The sequence below is a fragment of the Manis pentadactyla genome, chromosome 3 (genome assembly GCF_030020395.1).
Source record: "Manis pentadactyla isolate mManPen7 chromosome 3, mManPen7.hap1, whole genome shotgun sequence".
In the NCBI taxonomy this organism is placed as follows: Eukaryota; Metazoa; Chordata; class Mammalia; order Pholidota; family Manidae; genus Manis; species Manis pentadactyla.
The window spans coordinates 180,473,600-180,498,209 of NC_080021.1; the positions used below are offsets into that span (position 1 = coordinate 180,473,600).

At 37.9% G+C, this 24,610-nt stretch overlaps 1 protein-coding gene across 2 annotated transcripts in view; it reads right to left on the bottom strand.

Annotated features, from left to right (window-relative positions):
• Positions 1-18,704, bottom strand: part of LINGO2 (leucine rich repeat and Ig domain containing 2) — a 1,246,785-nt gene extending 1,228,081 nt beyond the window's left edge. Inside the window, exon 1 of one of the 2 annotated variants that reach the window (XM_036898106.2) lies at positions 18,115-18,704. The gene's annotated coding sequence lies outside the window, so the exon portion shown is untranslated. Of the gene's footprint in view, positions 1-17,215; positions 17,439-18,114 lie in introns of those variants that run through there. The other variant, XM_057498746.1, reaches the window with a different exon arrangement.
• Between the last annotated feature and the right edge of the window lie 5,906 nt (positions 18,705-24,610).

Here is a 24,610-nt window from a genome sequence, read left to right on the forward strand (position 1 = left end):
TGAAAGACTTGATTTTTCACTGGCTTTCCCTTGTTCCCATAATATATTTATTTGATAAGCAATTTCCTTTTCTTATTTCTTATGTATAAGGAGCTGTCTACAATAAAATGGTGTATTTATTGTAGATAAATATTTTTATTATATCACCCTCTTATTCAAATGTTGAAATTAACATAGGAAATAGAGGCTTTTAAAACGTATAAGGATATGCTAATAACAAACAAAAAAATCACGGTTTCCTCTTATCACTTTGCTAAACTATTGCTGTGATGGAAGAAGAGTCTCCTTAATGTCACCATTATATTGATAGAAAACCTTTCCCAGGTGCTAAACAAAGACTGAACACACTCTTAAGTATGCTAGGACTCAGGCATGCAAAAAAAAATCTACAATATCTTTGCCCTAAAGAAGCCCATGGTCTAATTTGAGATAAAAGATTAACCCAAATCACCTAATTAAAAAGCAATATAAAGGCTATGAAAATCTATACAGGTAATTGAGGTCTAATGCGTAGTATGGAAAAAAATTTCTAAATGGCAGAAAACAAATGCCTACTTTTCTGAGCTGAGGCAGAGAAGACTTTGAAAGAAAACAAAACTAGTAATAGAAAATATTTCAGAACCAATAGATTTGTTCATCTGGAATCACACTAAACCTTCCTTACACTTGCTCATTATTATCCTAGGTTGGTAACACTCTCGACCCACTGCCAAGTGCTATAAGGCATATTCAGTTGCAGCTGGCCATACAAATACTTTGCTTCCTTTTTTTTCCTCTGCCTCTAAATCCATTTAACCTCACTTAAACTGTTTTGACAGATGCCCCAAAATCTGAGACTGTAGATTGAGTGATGGAATTTTACAAGACCACCAGATGGTGGCAGTGTCCAGTTCTGACATTAAGTCATCTGTACCTAATATGTCATACTCTACAAGAATTGTAAAGAAACATCTGGTGCTCAGGAATGTATGGCTTAAATTGTTAGCATGCTTTGGCAAACAGTAACTTAAAATTGTGTAATTATCAGCTATACAATAACACATCGTGGACTAGAATATGAAAATGTTTCTTAATCTACCCCAAATCTTTTTTTCCTCCCACTTTTTTAAAATTAAAGTATCATTGACATATAATCTTATGATAGTTTCACTTAAACAACACAGTGGTTTCAACATTCACCCATATTATCAAGTCCTCACCACCTCTATTGCAGTCACTGTCTATCAGCATAGTAAGATGGTATAGAGTCATTAATTGTCTTCTCCATGCTGTACTGCTTTCCCTGTGATCTACCTATATCGTGACTGCGAATTATAGTGCCCCTTAATCCCCTTCTCCCTCCCCACCCACCCTTCCCAATCCCTCCCTTTTGGTAATAATTAGTCCCTTCTTGGTGTCTGTGAGTCTGCTGCTATTTTGTTCCTTCAGTTTTGCTTTGCTGTTACATTCCACAAATGATTGAAATCATTTGGTATTTGTCATTCTCCACCTGGCTTATTTCACTGAGATAATACTCTCTAGATCCATCCATGTTGTTGCAAATGGTAGGATTTGTTTTCTTCTTATGGCTGAATAATATTCCATTGTGTATATGTACCACATCTTCTTTATCCATTCATCTATGGATGGACACTTAGGTTTCTTCCATATCCTGGTTATTGTAAATAGTGCTGCAATAAACATAGGGGTGCATATGTCTTTTCAAATCAGGGATCTTGTTTTCTTTAGGTAAATTCCTAGGAGAATTACTGGGGGGTACTTCCATTTTTAGTTTTTTGAGGAACCTCCATATTGCTATCCACAATGATTAAACCAATTTATATTCCCCACAATGTAAGAGGGTTCCCCTTTCTCTGCATTCCCACCAGCATTTGTTGTTTCTTGTCTGTTGGATGTCAGCCATCCTAACTGATGTGAGGTGATATCTTATTGTGGTTTTGATTTTCACTTCCCTGATGATTAGTGAGGTGGAGCATCTATTCATGTGCCTGTTGGCCATCTGAATTTCTTCTTTGGACAAGTGTCTGTTCAGCTCCTCTGCCCATTTTTTAATTGGATTATTTGCTGTTTGTTTGTTGACATGCATGAGCTCTTCATATATTTTAAATGTCAACCCCTTATCAGATGTCATTTATGAATATATTCTCCCATACTGTAGGATGTCTTTTTGTTCTACAGATAGTGTCCTTTTCTCTATAGAAGCTTTTTAACTTGATATAGTCCCATGTGTTCATTTTTTATTTTGTCTCCCTTGCCCAAGGAGACATGAATCTACCAAAAATCTTATACTGAACAAACTCATCAGTTGTTACTGGCTCAGCCTCAAAGACAAGAGGTAACAGTTCAAAAATATTTTTTATGAAAAGGACTATTTCTGTTCATCAATTGGCTTAGATCTTTAAAATATAATAATATACTTGTCACATGAAGCACTGTGAGTCAGAAGATAAAAATAATAACAGATAAGACAATAACATAATAATACATGTAAAGTTATAATGGTATTCAAACACTGGAATTGCTTATTTGACACTAGGTTGTCAAACACTAGGTTGCTTATTTGAGTTCTGTTTGCTAACTAAAATAATCTAGGGTTCTATTTCAGAGTAACAAAATGCATCATCTCCTTTCATGATTTCATTAAGTTTAAAATTTTTAGCAAACCCTCGATAATGTTATTACTGTATAATATGCATTATTATTTGGTAGAGTTCCTCTGCCTTTGTCTCCTCAAATCCCAGAGTGTTCATATTACTTATAAGTTAATCAGTCTAAAAGATTGATTCACTAACTGTTTTAGCAAGAACATTGTTTTAGAATAAATGTGCAATGACTGACAGCATCAGTTTTAGGATAAGTCCTCCTAAAATGGCAAGAATAAATACATTTTGCATAAGTCTCTTCAGTAAATTCCACTTAGCAACACTTGCAAAAATACCAAAGAGCTCTAATGGGCAGTAAGTGAATTTATACTATTATGCAAAGCACCATATTGATTTTAACAAAAGTAATAATAAAACCAACTTGCCAGAGCTTCCCATAAATCATTTTGTGATGCATTCAGACTGGCCATGACTCTGCAGTTGTAGGCAAATGTATATTTAATTTGATTTATGAATGGCTTAACAAATACTGAATGACACATACAATTGTCCCATAATCTTCGGGAACATACCCTACAAATAAGAGTCTTAGAACAGGATATTAAATAAAACACTTTCTGTGTAGGTTTCAGTTAAGACCCAAATATAAGGCCCAAACAACAATTGACAAGTACTCCCACATATTTAATGGAAGTGCTGTCATCTATGCAGAACTTACAGAGGAAAGTTGCAAAAACACAATTTTGTGAGCCAGTGTCCCCTGCAGTTTAAGTGGTCAAAAAGTTTGGAAACTAGGCAGAAGAAAAAAAAAATTGAGTTGTTCATTCACTATAAATCCCACCATTATCTCCTCAACTCAAACTTTAAATAAGCTTTAAGGAAACCACTTGAGAAGCTTGAAATGTAAACACTGATGCTTGAGAGAGACTCAGTGGTTAATGTTTGACATGTACCTTATAAAATGGTATAGGGTATGTTCCACAGGATGATTAGAGCATAGTTTGTGACATTAAATATTTTCAACCCATTCATAAATTCACTTAAATGTAAAAGGCTATTGTCCTAAACTGGCATAGCAGAGGAAGGTTCTGGCTACACTTTCCCTGGGAAAGACAAGATAGTGTAAATGTTTCTTGAAGACCATAGGTGGACAACTTAGGAAAAAGCACTTCCTTAGAGACATTTCAAATCCTGTTCTAGAAGAATGGATAAAGGAATGGAGTAACTCCAATAGAGAGAATGAATTTCTGGATTTCCAGGGACTAGGGGAGAAATATTATGCATGTAGCTAGAAAAAATGCATTACCTATATCATAGAAAATGTAGCCAAGTAGTCCCAGTAGGCTCCCTTGAGAAAGCCACATATCTTTGTTTTGATAGGTTACCTTATCCTGTGGTAATAACCCCATAATTTTAGTAGCTGAAAACCACAAAGATTAGTTTCTTACTCATGTAACATAGTTGTCATATGTCAGGGGTAAACAGAGGCTGCCTCTTCTCATTAAAATTTCAATAATCCAAGCTAATCAATAGCTATCATCTTTTAGGTTTCTGAGCAATGTCAAAAGGAAAAGAAAGATCTCCAGAGACTCTCAAACCATCTCATCCTATCAGTGACACTTGTCTCTTCTGCTCACAACTCCTTCGTCAGAACCAGTCATATGGCCTCACAGAACGACAGAGAGCCAGGAAGTTCAAATTCTACCATGTACTCAGAAGGAACAGATATTTGTAATAAGTAACACTAATGTCTATCACATCATCCTAAGGTAAAATAGACCCCACCAAACCCAAAGGAAGCTTATTCAGGGTTACATTCAGGTCAATCAAATCAGACCTCACCTTCACCTCTTCCACTTTTCTGAGATTCAACCCTAGAGGAGCTAGAGGCAGCCTGCTTGAACAGGACCAAAAGCATGAGAGTCAAACAGGAGAGGCTGAATGACTCCCCTTTTTTTCCCATGACAAGTGGTCAGCATACAGCTAGCCAGAACTAAGGTAGGAGTAAACTTTATCACTAGATGAATTTAGGATTTCCTTATTAAATGAATGGGATATAATCAAAATGAGACTACTACCAGATTAGCAGTGATCACAGAACATTATATTTTCTTAATAGCAAGTAAATAAGATTCAAGGCCTATCTGAGATTTTATTCATGAGAAACAAAAGGATTAGCCCCACTGAGCAATTTGAATGGAAAACACCTGTTTGCTTAAATAAGATATACACATATGAAAAAAGTGTTTATGCTAAGTGAATGTAGTTTCATTGAATGGTCAGAAAGTCAGAAAGTGAAAATAAAGAGTCCAAATAAAATGAAAACTATCAATATCAAAATAACTTTAAAAATCAGAGGAGATATATCACATACAACCAAGGGAATCTCAGAAGGATTAAGATAAAAAGCTATTACAGAAATGGGGGTGGAAAAAGTTTAGAAATCAGGCTAAACTACCCTGGAGTTTTTCCCAGATATATGAAACCCAAATTAAAGATAAAAATGCTGTGAGAATCTGACTTAAGTCAAAAACATCTAGGAAAATGCTCCATCACAGCAAAATGAATGGCAGAAAATCTGATTAGACTCTGTAACATAGCAAAAGAGGAATGCTGGGCACAGATGAAAACATAATTTATTTCTAACAAAACAGATTTAGGCATAGAACGATAGCCCCTTATACTATCAGAACACATTAATAGTGGATCTCCCAGAAGCAAACTACCATTAAATCAGTAACTATTTGCTCTTTGAATTTCTCTCTGTCAGTGATCTAGAAAGTATCAAATAAGAAAATAGGAGAAAAAAGGATACAAGCATTTTGAAAGGCCGAATATTCAAAATAAAAAAGAGTAAAATACTGATTATTTCATGCAAATTGACTATAATTTGAAGACAGGGTAAAAATCAGTGCTTATTCAGAACCAAGGAGTTGCTCAACAGTCTTTAATCCAAGTCTAACTGATTATATGAAAATTATCTACCGATCCATCTATAACTAGGTCTTTAAAATACAATTGCCTGATCTGCATTGTTAGCTTTATTTCATAATCTTAAAATTCATGTAATATGAAAATTTGATTAAATAATGATAGAAAAGCAGTAAAAATCCAAAAATCAATTTCAAATTGATTGGTTTTGTTTTTACTTTTCTGTATCAATTCCCCATTTTGTCTCTAAAATGATATACATTATCATTTTTGATTAAATAATGTTAGAAAATTTGATTAAATAATGTTAGAGAAGCAGTAAAAATCCAATAGAAAGAAATGAATTTCAAATTGATTGGTTTTGTTTTTACTTTTCTGTACCAATTCCCCATTTTGTTTCTAAAAATGATTTACATTATTGCATTTGAGATTATTTTTATCAATGCTTTTAAATATATATTTAATTCAGGAATGATTCCTCTTACACAGGTACTAAGTAAACAAGTTTATTTTCACCCATTATCTGTTCTATTACCTTAAACTCCATGTAAGGTATGCAGGGCAGAAAAGCACTTTTACATATATTTTATGTCAGAAAACTAACACTTTATGGGATTAAGAGATTGCTTGAGGCCCAATAAGTAGCAGTCAGTGGTCGAGTCTGGATATGAAACCAAATCATTAAACTTTTAATCATTAAACACTATCTCTTTTACCAATAGAAACAGTATTATAATGGTTTTGGACATAATTTTAAACTGTCTAGATGTTTTAAAAATCATATTTCAATTGGTTCCAAAAAATTTATACAAACTGACTATATTCTAGATTATTTTTTTAAATGACAAATACGACATAATTTTTACCCTCAAGAGCCACAGTGGTTTGGAAAGACATACAGGGCAGTGAGCAAAAGTAATACTGTTTATAAATACATGCAACAACACAAGCTTTTAAAGGTAGGGTGATTGATAGCATTTTGTCCAGGGCTTCTGTAATAGTCTATTGAGAATATGATACCAAGTTAATTTTTAAAAGATGAAAAGGAGTTATTTTGCCTAGATAATCTGTAAAAAGCTACTTCAGTTAGAAGTATGTCAAGGGCAAAGTCATGCAGATATATAAAAAGTGTAATGGTTTTCATTTGGTACTTGTCTTTCTCCACCTGGCTTATTTCACTGAGCCTAATACCTCTGGCTCCATCCATGTTGTTGCAAATGGTAGGATTTGTTTTCTTCTTATGGCTGAGTAATATTCCATTGTGTATATGTACCACATCTTCTTTATCCATTCACCTACTGATGGACATTTAGGTTGCTTCCATATCTTGGCTATTGGAACAAAAGAGCAGCAGAATCACAGAACCCAAGAATGGACTAACAGTTACCAATGGGAAAGGGACTGAGGAGGATGGGTGGGAAGGGAAGGACAAGGCCGGGGAAAAAGAAAGGGGGCATTACGATTAGCATGTATAGTGTGGGGGGCACGGGGAGGGCTGTGCAACACAGAGAAGACAAGTAGTGATTTTACAGCATCTTACTACGCTGATGGACAGTGACTGTAAAGGGGCATGTGGGGAGGACTTGGTGAAGGGGGGAGCCTAGTAATCATAATGTTCTTCATGTAATTGTAGATTAATGATACCAAAATAAAAATAATAATAATAATAATTTTTAAAAAGTGTAATGGTTTTACCTATACTAGATTATTTTACTTTTAAATATTGTTTCCAAAATCTCAAAACTTAGTGTGAATTATTAATTAAATTAATTAGTACTTTATTCTTACAAAATGATTAGTATACTTGATAACTCTATATTCTTTCTTCTCCTATGAGGAGATCTAAATAGAAAGATGGATGATTATCCCCCCAAAATGCAAATAACTTCTCCATGATTTTCTACCATTACTAGTGATAAAACATTTGATTATCATCCATATTCTACAGCTATAATATTAACTCATTAATTTCTATTGAATCAAACTGCATACCCTCCCCTGAAATTTACATTAACATAATAATTGAACCTTCCTTTCTAAGCCAGATAATAATGTTTTTAACCTTGTTCCCCTAACATCCTTCAATAACATCCACATTAGGTGCTCCTATAGATGGATGAACAGGAACAGAAGTTCCAAGTACAATCATCCAGACCTAAATACTTTGCTAGGCTACATAACCTATAAATAACATGTTATCTACAAATAACATGTAGAATGTATTTCATTTCATATTTCACATTAATTTCATCAATCTTGTTCATAAATATTTTCAAGTGTAGTGAATGACAAAATTCTTCATTTTTTGTGATTACAGTTTCTCTGCCAAAGACATTCTACATTTTTATTGAAAGTTTATGTAGTACCCTGTGAGAATCTTGAAAAGAACCAACCATAAATGCTTCCTTCCAAATTTTAGCATCTCCAAAAATAAGATTACTAACATATGAATGAATAGGTTCTAGAATGCTCTTCAGTAATCTCAAAACATTCTCTAGGAATGAAACAGCAATGGAGTGCCAATGATCTTGTTTAGTTACGTAGAATCAGTTTTCATGGAAAACAATGAAAAATATCAACTAAAGCCATGTACAGAGACAAAAACAATTTGCTACAGGCTCCAGTGCTTAAGGACAATGACTTGCTTGGAGGAGATATATTGGAAGTTATGTATCTAAAAGATACGTAAATAGACTAGATGGTTAAGGCCATCACAGAAAGGATCCAAGGAGCATCAGCGATACATACATCTACTAGTACCCTCTTATTCACACTTTTTTTTTAAAGCACAACTCTTTTGCATTGCTGCCCCAATGACACAAATACATCAGCCTCTACTAGGAATCCAATCTAATTAATGTTACTAAGACTTGTATGACTTTGCTGAAGATTTTGAGATCACAGGAAGCAGTGACATTGCACAAAGTACAACACTGCATTGGAAAATTTCCCACTTGACATCCATCTTCTCAAGTTTTTTTCTGGTCCCCGACCACTTGATCCTGACTACTTAATCCTCCTGTCACCTAACCACACAACACTCAGTCTCACTCATCTCTCACTGCTTATGCAACATAGTTTCCATTAAATAAAAGAATAAGGATATATTTTAAGAACTTTTACTATACCTCTCCAACCCTCCTGGGTAAATTCATACCATTCTGAAGTTTCTTACATGCATATAGCACAATGTCTCATTACAGACTGTTTCTTTCAGTTGCTCATTAGTTCTTTCCCACATCAGCCTGTAAGCCTTTCAAAAGAAGGATTAAATCTGCACCTTCCCACAATCTATTACCCAGGGCCTACCCCAGTGCTTAACACAAAAGAGGTATATAATCAATACTTGCTGAATGAATCAATCTACCATAGACTTGTTCTACCAGACCATTGAATTGTTCTACAAATTTTTCTCCTTAACACTGTATCTTGTAGATTTTACCACAACTGCAACATTCCCTTTATCTTCTTGCTAAACCAACAGTTTTGCTTCTTCTTTTAAAATCTGTCTGTGATTTGGGGTCTCTTTTTCAACCTTACTTCATTGGCAAGAATTTCCATTATAATGTTGAGTAGAAGTGAGGAAAGCAGATATTCTTGCCTTGCTCCAAAGACTAAGCGAAAAGCATTTGGTCTTTCACTATTAAGTATCATATCAGCCATCGGCTTACTGCAGATGTTCTATATCAAGTTGAAGTTTTCTTATATTCCTAGATTTTTATTGAGATTTTGTCAAGAATAAATGTTGAATTTTCTCAAATGCATTGTGTTGTACCTACTGAGATGATCATATAGTTTTTCTTTTTTGCTATGTTAATATAATGAACTTTATTGATTGATTTTCTAATGCTAAACCAATATTACATTGCTGGGATGAACCCATTTGGTCCTGATGTAGTATCTTTCTATATAATGTTGATTTACATTTGATGAAGTTTTGTTTATACTATTTACATTTATGTTCATGAAAGATATCAGTCTGTAGATTATTTTTTTCTAATGCCTTCTCATGGTACCCATACCAGGATAATGTTTGTCTCACAGGATAAACTGGGAACTGTTTGTCCTCTACAGTTCTGTGGAAAAGAGTGTATAGAATTGGTGCTATTTCTTCCTTAAATGTTCAAAAGATTTTATAGTAAAATCACCTGTGCCAAGGTTTTACTTTGTGGGAAGACTTTGGAGGATTGTTTTTTTTTTAATTTGGGATATTTTCAACAGCTATCTTGAGATATAATTTATATACCACAAAATGCACTCATTTTATGTGAACAATTCAATGATTGCTAGTAAATATATAGATTTGTACAACATCACCATATTCCAATTATAGAATGGATGTATTACCTCAAAATATTCTTTGTGCTCACTTGTGGTTACTCACCATCTCCACTCCCTGTGCCGCACAAACAATAATCTACCTTTGAATTCTGTAAATTCACTTTTTTGGATATTTTATATAAATGGTAACATACAATATGTGGTCCTTTATATCTGGCTTCTTTTATTCAGCCTAATGTTTCCAAGGTTTTACTAATGTTGTAGCATGTATCATTATTTCATTCCTTTTTATTGCTGAATATTATTCCATGGCATGGATATACCTAATTTTATTTATCCATTCACCACCTGATTTGGTATAGAAAGGTTTTAACTACAAATACAATTTCTTTAAAAAATATGAAGCTGTTCAGTTTACGTATTTCTCTTGTGCATACATAATAGATCTTTGCAGATTCATGAGAGCATTTTAGAGGAACTTGGAATTCTTGGAAGAGGAACTATGAAGTCAATTATTATGAAATTTTATAATATGTTTATTAATTAATAGATAATTTTAAATTAATATGTTTATTATGCCTATATATTTAAATAATTATTATTTAAATTTCATTCCTGATGGGTTGAACCAGTTTACAATGTCTCCAGTTACATATGTGAGTGTCTATTTCCCTACTCCATTACAAACATGGGAAATCTATCAATGTTTTCATCTTTGTTCCAATTCATCAGCAAGACTACCTCACTATTATGTTATTTCCATTGCAATTACTAGTGAAGTTTATATTATTGCTCATTTGTATTCCACTCACCCTCAGATTATTTTCATCTCCCTTTATGAATTCTTTCCAGGACACTCTCACTTAACCTTATTCTGCACTGGCTGGTTAGACAACTCCTGTATTATTTTGTACAGTCTTGTGAACCATAGGTACTTCATAAAATTTTCCAAATGAGTCGATAGACTATTTTTTGTTGTTGTTAGCTTACCACCCACTTTTGCCTTTTCTTCTTCACAAGATCTCAAGATTCTTGAGAACTAGGAACAATACACATACAATACACATTAAACCCTGAATATCAAATAGAAAATGTCTTCAACATTAATAAATATTTGAGTACTAATTGATGTGAATTTAATTGAGACCAAAACTAGGGCTTAAGAGTTTACCTGCAATGAAACTGAAGGCAACTCATAAAGAGAAACCATTTGCAACCCATAATCATATGCTTAACAAGTGGGTGACAGTCAAGGACATACTTTCACAAGAACCAAGGACTGCTTTTAGCAGGATGTACACACATATATTCATAGTGTGCGTATATACTACAGTTGACCTTTTATATTGGATTATTTTTGGAGATTTGCAACAATTTGAGAAAACCTTTTTCTATTCTGTAGTTTATTGTAAGAACACAGTATATAATACATATAACATGCAAAGTATGCATTAATCAGCTGTTTATGTTATCAGTAAAGCTTCCAGTTAACAGTAGGCTTCTGGTCAACAGTAAACATGTTTAGGAAGTTAAAAGTTATATGCAGATTTTTTACTGCAATGGTGGGTCAGTGCCCCTAGCCCTCATGGTCAACTGTATATATAAAAAGCTTAATTCTGGAATACATTTACATATATACTATGTACTATAGTGTGTATACAAAATATCTGGAAAAGTCACAGAAAAAATAATTAAGAAGTCCCTTTCTGTTTGACAAATGAAGCCCACCAAAATCAACATTTACATCAAGGCACTGTTGTTGGCTTCCCTGCTACACTAGGAGCAAATATAGTTTTTATGCTAATTATTTCCCTTCATGCTGGCTACTAGATAGATATCTTGCAGCTAACCATAGTTACATTATAATAGAATGAGATTGTATGAAGACACAAAATCCTCTTATGCAGTCCAATTTAGAATCCATTTCAAAAACTCTCTAATGCTACACCTAGAAACTGAAATGTGTTAGGAATTCTAGATTTTTGCATATATTTGTTACACTGAAATTTGGTTATGATTTTTGTAAAGACAATAATTCTCTCTTTATAAACAGTTTGATATTATGTTCTATAATATCTGCAATAAAAAAAACAGGAATTCTTTTTTTAGGCTAGGTTCCTAGGTTTGTATTTAATTTTACTAATATTATTAGAGAAAATATACTTGCGGATTATATTGACAATGACACCAAAATTCTAGGGAAGAAAATGGTATCTGACTTATCCTTGTAACCAGTAAAGATAGGCTGTTCTTAATATTAACTACTGAATACATTTAGAAAAGCAACTAGATTTGTTCTACTATCAAATCCTAGCAGGCCTCATGTTTTATCTAAAAAGCATTTAATTATATCAATGGAGCACTTAAAACTTTATTCAAATCAATGAGTCATTTAATATCTATCATTTACTTTCTTACTAATTCACTTGATAAAAATAACCTGAAATTATATAATTAGTATTTAAAATTAGACAAATAAACTATAGGCATTCCTCATCAAATTCCATTGCAAAAACTACTATATTGTATTAGTTTTGTGTCCAACTTCACAAGTTAAACCATTGCATCAACATTTCAAAAGCTAAATATTTTTTAAGTTTTCACAGAAAATGGGTAACTGATTTGACAATAATAATTGGCAATTGCTATTTGTGTCATACTAAGTATACTCAAAAAGAAAAATGTAGAATGCTAAAAAAAGGGACTGCATTTGTTTTATTATTCAAAAATATTCTATTCTTTTTTTTCCTCTTCATCATCACAATTCTTTAAAAACTGCTCAAGTGCCCAAATAGTCTTTTTTATGTCTCACACAGTAAGCTTCATACAGTTTGTGTTTTATTAATAACTTTGAGAAAATAATTTCACATACATACACACTAATTTAAATTTTACTTTCATGACACTTGTTAATAGCTCCTCCAGAAAAACCCTCTCATCAAAGGAATATCAACAACATCCATGCTTCATTATGGAAGTTTTACAGGTATTCTTTTTTTTTTTTTTTTTTGTAGATAATTATTTTTTATTGAAGGGTAGTTGACACACAGTATTACATTAGTTTCAGGTGTACAACACAGTGATTCAACATTTATATACATGATAATTCTAGGTACCAGCTATCACCATACCAAGTTGTTAAAATATTTTGACTATATTCCTTATGCTATACATTACATCCCAGTTACTTATTTATTTTACAATTGGAAGTGTGTACTTTTTTTTTTTTTTTTTTTTTGGTGAGGGCATCTCTCATATTTATTGATCAAATGGTTGTTAACAACAATAAAATTCTGTATAGGGGAGTCAATGCTCAATGCACAATCATTAATCCACCCCAAGCCTAATTTTCGTCAGTCTCCAATCTTCTGAAGCATAATGAACAAGTTTTTACATGGAGAACAAATTCTTACATAGTGAATAAGTTACATGGTGAACAGTACAAGGGCAGTCATCACAGAAACTTTCAGTTTTGCTCATGCATTATGAACTATAAACAGTCAGTTCAAATATGAATACTCATTTGATTTTTATACTTGATTTATATGTGGATACCACATTTCTCTCTTTATTATTATTATTTTTAATAAAATGCTGAAGTGGTAGGTAGATACAAGATAAAGGTAGAAAACATAGTTTAGTGTTGTAAGACAGCAAATGTAGATGATCAGGTGTGTGCCTGTAGAATATGTGTAAATCCAAGCTAGACAAGGGCAATAAAACATCCACGTATGCAGAAGATTTCTCTCAGAACAGGGGGGGTGAGGTTCTAAGCCTCACCTCTGTTGATCCCCAATTTCTCACCTGATGGCCCCCCTGCGACTGTGCCTGTCTTAGGTTTTACAGGTATTCTTTAGATACATTTCATTTAGTTTTCCATCATGTGTTACAATGCCTTGCATTTACTTGGCACCTAAAAGTTTTGATTTTCTTTTTTCCAAAGCTTAACCTTGGTGTGGTCCTATTTTAAATACAAGAAGAGAATGGGGAGATATTCAATTTCCCCATTTTACAGAATTTAACACCAAAACTTTAGAAAAATAAGAGAGCTTTCTAAAGTGACACAATTGGTGGTAAGAGAGAAGTAGAACTCAGGTCTTCTGATACCAAATTCAATGATTTTTCTACTTATTCACACTGCCTCCTGGTGGCATTGAATTCATTTCTCTTTGGACACTAGGTATTCTCCCTGAGGACATTTAAGAACCATTTATCAATCGCACTTGCAGAGTGACAATTTAAAAAAATGTTACATTTATTAAGAGTTAGATGGACTTAAGGGTTTCCGAAAATGGATTACTAATTTTTAAAAAGGTATATACAGACAAGTGTGACTCAATTATTTGCTTAATATGAACATTTCAGACTTGATTACATTGGCCATATGCACATGGAGAGAGTATAAACTACACGGAAAAAGTCACTTAAAGCACAAATGCACCATGTTTCAAGGCAGCCTTCCATCTCCAGTGACTATTATCCATTCTTGTATGTTTCCCAGAAACATTTCAGTGGAGTTGCAACCAGACACAAGAGGCATTCATAACATAAGAGATAACAATCAACTGATGACATGTATTCTCTAAAAATTCAACCCCACATTCTAGTGGGTTTTTACTGTGTAACACTTAAAAATAAAGGGAACAGTCAATATTTTAAAACTACCTCCCAAACAATAATTATGGACTGATAATTGTAAAAGAAAAAAGAAAAAGAAAAACCTATAATTTGGCATGGATTTCATTTGGAAAAAAATATTTTAACCAAAAGAGAGAGAGATAATGAAATAATGAAAGAAAGGAGGGAGTGAGAGAGAAGAAGGGAGGGATAGAGGAAGGAAGGGAGAAAGGGAGATTTTTTAAACAGACAAAAATGGTTGCTGAAAGAAAAAAATCACAGAAATATATGCAGTAGGATAGGTAGACCTTTTGCCTGGTATTTAACCTGTCTTTCCTATTCTCCTTTCATTCCTTATCAAACATCTTTTTTTAAGCTCACTGATATTCTTTCAGGAAATATAATCGTTTATGATTAAATAGTTTTTAAGGTTCTTAACACCAAAGTAGCCTCTACATCATAAAGGGAAGGGGCTTGGTGACATATTTCCTTATTAAAATTATAAATAATGTACCCATACATTGATAGCTATGACAAAGAGGGAAATATTCATGCAAATTCAGAAAAAGGATTTTTTTTAATCTAGCATCCTGCCTTATGGATAAAATAAAACCAAGCAGGGGAATCATGAACTGACAAGCTTTTTTACATATAGTGACCTCCTCTCCTTGTACTACAGGAAAACATTTCCACCTACAGTCCTTTCACAGAATATCTAGAGACCAAATGAAATCAACCATAATGACTACCAGAGTCAGCCAATAATCAGTTTTTAACTGAAGCATCAAGCACAATTAATTTCTGACAACATCCTATCACTTCTTATTCTTGACATGAAGTTTCAGAGGACTCAAATGGTTTCCAGGTCCATGGCATCCCTGGAACATTTCAATATTTGGTCTCTTTGAAAATCATATTCATTAGAAAGGAAAAAAAGAAAAAAAAAAACGCCTTTGGAGATGAAGCCCTAAAACTCAATTTGAGGTTACAAACCAGCATCACCAGTTTGATTCAATTAACACAATATCTCCTACATATCATATACACAGATTTTTAATACTAGTAGATCTTCCTCTAGCTCCAGAGGTGTCTTTCAGTAAGAAAATTGAACCCTTACTATGTATTTGTCTTGGTTAATTCAATTCAGCAAATAAATAATTTGCATCTATGTCTACAGGTAGCTATATGTAGATGAGTAGCTATTACTTTGTCACTTAATAAATTTATGAAACAGTATAATTTTAGAATATAAACCATCCTTTTTGAGATACCAAGGCATTTATTCTTGTCTTCTAGTGAATGTAATACATGAATAACAAACTTTATATAAATCTTCCTTGAGATCATGCTGTGTTTTTTCTGGACTGAAAAACATCAGTAAATTGGCCTTCTTCCACTTCTACTAAATTACACTTATTATACAATGTTAACTTACATGTTTACCTTAATCAAAAATAATAGATGCCCTACACATAAACAATAACCAAACTACTTCAGTCACCATCAATAGGCAACCCGTTGCATTTAAATTCTTAAGGCAAAATACCTGACAGTATGTCACAAACATTTCACTGGTTTTCAGCAGGAAGTGCTTCATTTTTTTTTGCCTCACGCTCTAACTGTATTGGAAGTAATGCAAGCTACTGGATGATAATGATAGTACTCTGAAGAGCATCCCATTCTTTTCAAATGTTCACCACTGCTTCATTTCTGAAAAATGTTTTTCACTCTTTCAGTATGTGGCCCAATATTTCACAAATGCTGGATCTTGGCTTTTATTCAGTATTCCTAGAATATTCTATACCCCCATCATATTTTCTTTCTTCAGTATTATTCCGCAGGAGGTTTCATATCACAAGTCATGTTTGTTAATAGCCACCTTTAGAGGACTCTGCAATTACATTACTGAGTGTAAAATGACCACATATGGTATGCACAAACACAACACAGCACCCCAAAAAATACATACACTTCCAGCTGCCTGACAGACACAGTGTAATCGTATCAAGCACACACAATACCCACTCTTTTTTCTCCTTTGGCCTAGACACAAACATAAAACATATTCAGTGCCCACTGTGCCCAAGGCAATACCTTGCATAAATTTTTTTAAGTGGCTTGAGCAAAATTATAGCAAAGACAGTGCGAAATGTGAAATGAATCAGACTTCACCAAATAATCTGAACTCCAAGGCCATTTCCCAGCACTCCCTCCACCCTACTCCCTACACACAAGCTTAACTTCACCCTCCTTCATCCCCTCATGTTATGGCCATGACTTCTCATCCTTATCTCTGTCTCTCCAAGTCTTTCAGCAGCTTTGCTCTGTTCTCAGAGCCAGTCCCTTGGGAAAAGAAATCGGCAAAATGCTATATGGTGAGACCTCATCATCAGGTGAAAAGGAAAGGGAAGGAAAAGAAGAGGGTGTGGTACTCTTTTCTTCACCATACCACACCCCCAGAGTCCCGCACCTCTGTCCACTGCAGCTCAGCGGAGCACAGAGGGTCCCCTCGCTCACCTCGGAACAGCCTGGCCCAAAGACCGGCCACCCGACACTCTCTGCAGAAACTTCCTTTAAAGCAGGCAAATATCCAAGGGAGGCGGGAGAAATTAGGGATTAGTTCAAATATACATTCCACGGAGATCCACGGAGCAAGCCTGAAAGGCACCTTTAGATACAGACCCGACAGACCCCCTACACTCCACTCCCTCCCACCTTGGGTATTTGGCAGAGAATTTACAGAAAGCCGGGGGTAAAGGCAGAGTGGAAAAAGAAGACATTACCTCCCGGGACTGCCCTCAGGGCGCGGGCCAGGATAGCACCCCCGAAGTGGCTCCGACTCAGGGCACAGCTTTTCCGGGCTCAGCCTGTATTCAGACCCGCGTTCCCACCGCTCCGCGCGCAGCCAGGAGGCGCGCCGGGACTCCGGCTCACGCCCCCTGCCCGAGCAGGGCTTGCCTCCCCTGCCGCGCCCGCTCCGCCATCCGGCGGGCACGCTGGCTCCGTGCGCTCGCCCTCCGCCTCCCGGCGCCCCCACACCCACCCGCTCCGCGGCGCCCGCTGAGAGCCTCTAGCGGAAGCGAAGGGAACCGCAGCAGATCCGCGGCGCCCGGGCTCCGACGCCGGCTGCGGGGAGCCGGCCAGGCGGCGGCGTGGGATTCGCGCGCCGCCCAGTCTGCCAGCCGGGTGCCGCTGCCGCCCTCACCTGCCCGCCTGTGCCAGGCTCACCGGCCACCGCGTCCCAGCCGCGCTGGCCAGTGCCCACGGTGCTGAATGGCAACGAGGGGGTGGGTCTGCAGCGCTAACGAAAAAAAAGCCTCGACACACACACACGCGCGCGCACACACACACACACACACACACACACACACACACACACACACACGCATCCACACTGTATGTCAGCCTGGACAGACGACCCAGCTCGATACCTATTTCCAGCAGGTTCCAAAAAGTGTGCGGTCAGGACATGAGGACACTCCCTTCGGCTGGCTGCTGCCCACCTGGGCAGCGCCGGCACCGGCGACTCCCGACCTGCCCACCCGAGCCGTCAGCGCCGTGTGCCAACGTGCGGCGACGCCCGGAGAGATGCTCCTAACTTGGCTAACCCCCCGCCCCTCCGCAACATCTATTTTAAGTTATTCTTCCTGGCAATTCGGGCAGCGGTTTCGCTGCTTCTTACCTTGAGACGCTGTTAATTCTATCTCATGTCCTTAAAATCCAAAGCCAAGGATGCGGCACACACAGGTCCAGAAGCTTTTCCGTGACGCCCCCGCCCCAGCGCGGCCGGCTCTGCCTTCCCGAGGGATTAAGAGGGGATGGCGGCTGAAAGCCCTCGCCCTGGCGGCGGCTCCCGATCTCCACGCCTGAGGAAACCAAGACCCGGACAACCTTCCCGGCCTCCGGAAGCCTCACGGCCGTCCTCGCTCAACTTGGCTTTCTATTGAATGTTCTTCTTTAACCCTGCAGGCCCCTCAGTCAGCTCCCCGGCATCAGGCAGGAAAGCAGCGGAAATTCTCTGTTGCGGCTGCTCCTCTCTTGTGTCTCTCTCTAGATAATACTCCTCCCCCTTTCCTCCCCTTAATTTGGAAAATCTACTTTCTGCTCGGATTAGGTGAGGACAAGGCGGGGAGGTGCTGTAAGAAAAGCCACCCCCAGACACAGCTTCAGAAATCCATCTCCCTGGGCAGCCCTTCGAGAAGGTTTCTGCTCTGAGGAAACTTTGAGGGGAGGGAGCTGCGGCCGAGCGGCGCTGGGCGGGCGACAGGCGGCGGGCGGCGAGCGCCAGGTGAGGAGGCTGAGAGGAGGAGGCGGAGAGGAGGAGGGACACCAGGAGGGAGGAGGGCGCTGGGTGGCGGGCGGCGGGCGGCTGGGTCCCGGCGGCCCCGCTCGGCGCGCTGGCTGCGCACACACGCGCGCGCGCACACGTACGCCCAGCCCCGTGCCTACGGCCCCAGGCCACTGGAGAGCGAGCGGTCGGAAGACGCACTGAGGCGCCGGGATTCCAACGAGGCAGACGGGAGGCTCAGTCACTCCTCACTAGTTAACGCTTTGCTGCTGGCAGGCAGTTCCTCGCTGCGAGCCCTCGAGCCCGTTGGGCCATCTCCTGGACCCCGGCCCTCTCTAGCATCTCGGCTCCCTGGCTCTTTCCTAGAGGCCAGTCATTCTCCGGGCACCCTGCGTGAGGACGCCAGACTACAGATTAACCCGGTTCCCATCTCCGCCTTCCAGGGCAGCCACTACCTAATCTCCCGGAGCATTTAAGTGGATGCTGCACCCGGCGAGGCAGCTGAGGGGCTCCCCGTGGTCCTTCGAATAGAAGAGCCTATATGTACATCGTTTCCTAGATACAATCCCCTTTCATCCCCACCCCTTCCCGCCTAATCCCTTTCTTAATATTTCCCGCAAGATCTCCTGAAGCTCGCGTATTCTGTTCGAGAGGAACTGCCTGAGACGTGTGACGCCTAGCTTTTGAAAATGGGTTAATTTAATTCTACGCTTATATTGTAAACTGGACGGTAGCAGGTGAACTGCTCAGCTGGAGAAAGGGAAGGCATGAGGAGTCTGGAGACCTAGCCCCCTTAGCAGCCATTTCCAAGATTTTGCACCAGGAGTAGCAGTCCAGGTCTCTTGCTATCTCCCGTCCCAACTTTTCTCTTCCCTCGACAGCCAGGAGGGACCACTGGGAGCCGCACATCTGGGGAGCCCCACGCCTGAGAGACTTCGCTCTCAGAATCGCCCCAGGCTCATTCACAACTCCGCAGAAAGGCGCCGTCCAGCGGGAGTATGTCTTAGCCGCACAGAGCTGCTGGAATCGCTCACGGAAAGTAAACTTCTGCCCTCTGGGTTTTTAAATTTTTATCACGGTTCTCGTTTGTACTCTGCGAGGTCGCTACACCAGTGGAGCATTACTCTGTCTTCTCAAGGGCTGGATAGGCTGAGGATTGCTGCGGGTTTTTCACTCGGGAACCTCGCAAATCTCTACAGCTTGGGACCTGCAGGAAAAAAACGCAAAGTTGCGCAGCGTGGGGATAATGTCAGGTTCCTTTGCGCCGGCGCTGGTAGTGTCGCTCCGCCACCGTCACCATCGAGGCAGATTTCTGTAACCAGGGACTCTTGACTGGCTCTGGGAGGCCACTTCAAGTTGAAAGGCGGTAGACTTTGCCCAGAAGACCGTACATAACTGAACGTGGGGTTGCCGAGGGCGCAAGAGTGGAACAAAAGGACAAGTTGGTGCAAAAGATGAGACTTGTGTTGATAGTAGCTCTAGCAGCTCTACTCACAGCTCAGAAATCGGTCGAGAGCGTTCAAAGGTGAGAGTTGCCGCGCCCAGGGTTCTGCGGACCAATAGCTACCAATTTCAGTGATTAACCTGCTTCGGATTCAGTGTGAGCCCACTCTGGAGCAAGCGTAGGTGGAGAGGAACTGTCGATTTTAGGAAGTCAGGGATCCATCGAGGCTGCCCCTTGGAGCCAGAGGACCGCCGGCATCACCCTCCCGTTAACTTGCCTTGGTGTCCGAGGCTACTCATAGACGAGCGTAGAAAGTCTAGTGCGCCAGTCGGACACCGCGACTTTGCTTCTAATGCACTTAAGGCAAGAGCTTAAAGCTAACAAGGGGAGCCTGCACGAAGGAGAAAAATAATGAACTTGGTGGTGAAATGCTATAGGATAAAGAGGCATTTCATTTATGTGTGTATAAAAGGAGTGACTTTTTAGGTTTAATATTCCAGAATGTGTCTCGGAAACTGACTTATTGCAGCGTTTCAGATAGAAAATATTCTCAGTGTTTTTGAACCTGCTGTAAATCTATAAATTGCTTGTCGTAGTGTTTGATGCTTCTTTGAGTTCTACTTCTTATTCCTAATTAATAAGTAATAAGTGACTGTTCCTGGTACTGAAGTGAAGCGGCAATAAGAAGTGTAATAAACTCTTTCCAGCGAACAGATAACCTAGCTTACGATTTCTGATCGCATAAACCTGTGGATTAATAATAATAACGTTAATTGTGGCATACTGTTAGGAATTGTTACCAAGAGACTTGCTTGGTGAAGCACAATTAAGAATTTAGAGGTAACTCCTCTCCAAAAAAGATTCTGGCTTGAAATTCCTTTCCTGGTGCTGCTGATATGCAGCCCACTTTCTGCTGCTAATGACTCTCTTTAAAGTAAATAAATATAGGTCATTTACACATTTAATACCTGAAAGGTGTCTTCCAGTTCTGGGAATGTTGTGGGAAGTCGTATACCAGCCACAGAGGAATCTTTTTCACTTACCTTGAGTCTTTGGCTTACAAGATGAGTAGTCAGCAATGATAATCAGGGGTATAATATTCTTGACATTTAAGCACCTTTAACAAAGTAAATAAGCCCCGGATTTACAGACCCTCTTCAAGAAGCATTCACTTCTCTCTCCTCTTGAAAAAATGTAGTTTCCTCAATGATTTTTGACTGTTTCAAAACCAAACTCCCATTTGTTATGTTACACCAAAAAAAAAAAAAATTAAAAGAGGAATATAGGAATCACCCTTCTCCCTCCCACTTTTCACACTTTGCTTTTATGGAGAGAAGGAGTTGACAATAAACAAGAAAAGCAAATCTCAAGGTCAGACGATTAACATTATTCCCTAATCTGTATATGAAGAAATTATTGAGACTCAAAGATACTCTAGGATCCAAAAGCCTTCCAAATCTACTACCAAATTGAAATGACTACTAAATTGTTCTATTGTTGTGTATTTCCTTCTATTATTTGACAAGTAAAAATTGAAGTTGATATATATGGTATCTCTTCCAATGGAGATGATCTTGAACCTTTTATCTCTTGAAGATAAGAGCTGTTCAAGATAAAAAGTCTTTTCAGAACATGTTTTTCTTTCCTGGAGGTAGCATTTAGTCTACTGGTAGTTGCTTTGTTATGTATTAAAGTTATTCTTTGTTTACTGGTATGCCTTTCCCACTACATGGGCAACCTCTGAAAGCAAGGAAGGTGTCATATACATTGTTCCCCAACATCTAGTACACAGCCTATTACAGAATAAATGCACATAATAATGATGGTAATGATAATGAAAGCTACCATTTAATGAATACTACTATGTGGTGTGATTTATATACAGTTTCTCAGTTGAGCCTCTTCACAATCCAATGACCTAAATTCTATATCCTCAAGTTATGAGGAAATTGATGCTTACACAAATTTACCCAAGATCACAGGGTTACTTTGTCACAAATGAAGTTTGGATTAGAATCTGTATCTCCCTGACTCTGAAGCCTGCAGTATTAACTGCTTTTCTCAATCCAAACAGCCAGGCACCACATTTTCAATTATTTAAGGTTAAAGGTAATTTATATATATTTAATGCTGAATAAAGGAATATATCAGATTTAGAATAAGTTCTTTAGCTCTTATGCAATGTAATCAATATCAATTTAAGTGTAGGAACACTGGACCAGTGTTGTTCTCTTGTGTTAAAATATGATACTGTCTTCTAGGCATTATGATCATGAAAATACCAAAAGCTAAGTTGTAAGTTTCCTTGAAGGGGGTGGAGGATCATGTCACTGTGAATTTAAAGTTATAGAAAAATCATTGTTTATTTCCATGTTGACAGCCTTATGTTCAAAAACTAAGTGAATGCTATTACAAAGCTTCAGTTATGCAAGATGCATAAGCTCTAGATAACTGTATTACACTTAAAATCTTGTTGAGAGTAGATTCATGTTAAGTGTTCTTACCTCAAATAAAAAATAAAAATAAGGTCCTGGGAATACAGAAGACCCTGGCTATAGAGTGGCATAGGCACATGGCACAAAGATGTATTGTCCTTTTTAGAGGCTCACATTACAAAGCATTGTTTATAAACCTTGTATCATTACAGTACAGATACATTGAATCCATACCACAGGGAAGTATTCTTCTATTGAAGAGAATAAGAAAGTTCTCTTCATAGTGATGTGGAAAGTCCTCCAAGATATTCTTAGGTGAAAATAGCAAGGTGCATTGAGAAAATACCAGAAATTAATAAAAATGGTTAGGTTTGACAGGTAAGTGGGAAGATGGTGTCAAGGGTTGAAGTGAGACTTTATGTGTTCTTTTGATTTCGGAACCATGTGAAAGTTTTAGCTATCAAAAGAAAAAAAATGTTCTTGAAAGATTGCTTGGAAAGAAGAATAAAACTGATGTCTCTCTCCCATTACTTAAAAAAAAAAGAAATTGAAAGTTGAGTGGAAGGTGTTAAAGAACCTGGCCTGTGGTACATTTAATATTCACTTCCTTTATCAGGGAGAGACCTTGGAGCAAAGAAGCAAAGGGACATGGCTTCAGCCGAGGTTTCCATAACAAGAAACCAAGACTGGGTGGCTTAAACAGCAGAAATATAACTCTCATGGTTCTAAATACGGGAAGTCCAAGATCAAATGCCAGCTGATTCAGTTCCTGGTGAGAGCTTTCTTGATGACTTGTACACACTGCCACCTTCACTGTAACCTCTCATATGGCCTTTCTTCCATGAGTGTACACAAGAGAGGGGAAGGAGGGATAGAAGGACAAAGGGAGGGAAGGCAAGAGAGAGAGGACTTAAACCAGAACCATCACCCCACACTGCCTTTAGCTTAAACTGTTATTTTAAATTATAATGTTTTGTTTGCAACTAACTCACTTGCTTAAAATTCAGTAACCACTCTAGTTTTACCAATTAAAAACACATGCTACAAAAACATAAACAGAAACTAAACATGGAGTTGGAAAAAATGTCTCTCTATGCATTTGGAGTACTTTTCAGAAGAAACTACCTAATAGTCAGTGATTTACCACTTGTCATCCTTCCAAGATAAGTGGGTACCCTTGTGACTATTTTTGACATTTTTTTGACAAGGGAGGAAGTCAGACAAGGTAATAAGGTCAGAAAAAAATACATATATGTTCATTTTTACAATTTTGGCCCATTTCGTTTCTTACACAGAAGAGGTGCTTGTTTTCTTAAACTGTCTCTCAGTCTGTCAGTCAGTGGATTCATCAAGCTATCACATAAATTTCAAAATGGTATTCTCTGTTGCACGATGGAAAAGGGAACAACCAATAGAAAGCTTTTACTTCTACCCAGAAGTAAAATTTCAATTTTACCTTGAAAAATTTCTCTATTCCTAAATTCCTAGCCATAAGGCATTGCTTAGAATGACAGTTTAAAAATGAGTCAGAGTTATCATCTTGGGGACAGCTGCTGATGGGGCTCACACACCAGAACAGGAAGTTTGAAATTCACCCTGATGATAATGCTCATGTTACAGACAACGTATCTCTAGATTCATGTATCTCTGTGTAATAGTTAATCTGGACACTAGGGTTAGATCCCCTGCGTTTGAAATCTGGCTCTGACACTTGTTGGTTGTTCAAGCTTTTCCAAGAATAATCAACAGTTCCCTAGGGCCCTGTAAACCATTTCAGGGGACATAGGAACAGGGAGAAAAGATCAGGATGGGAAATTCTGAGAACCCTACTCAGAGGAATGCATTCTAAGCCCCAAAGGACAATTTGCCAGTAGCCTGCATACAAACAGAGAGGCAGAAACATGTGCAAGGGTTTCAAAAATTGGATAAGGGAAGAAGATGGGAAAGGAGAGAAGAAGAGAGAGATATCAAGAGTTTGTTACCTTTGGGGTAACTGTGGATGGTTGTTTAT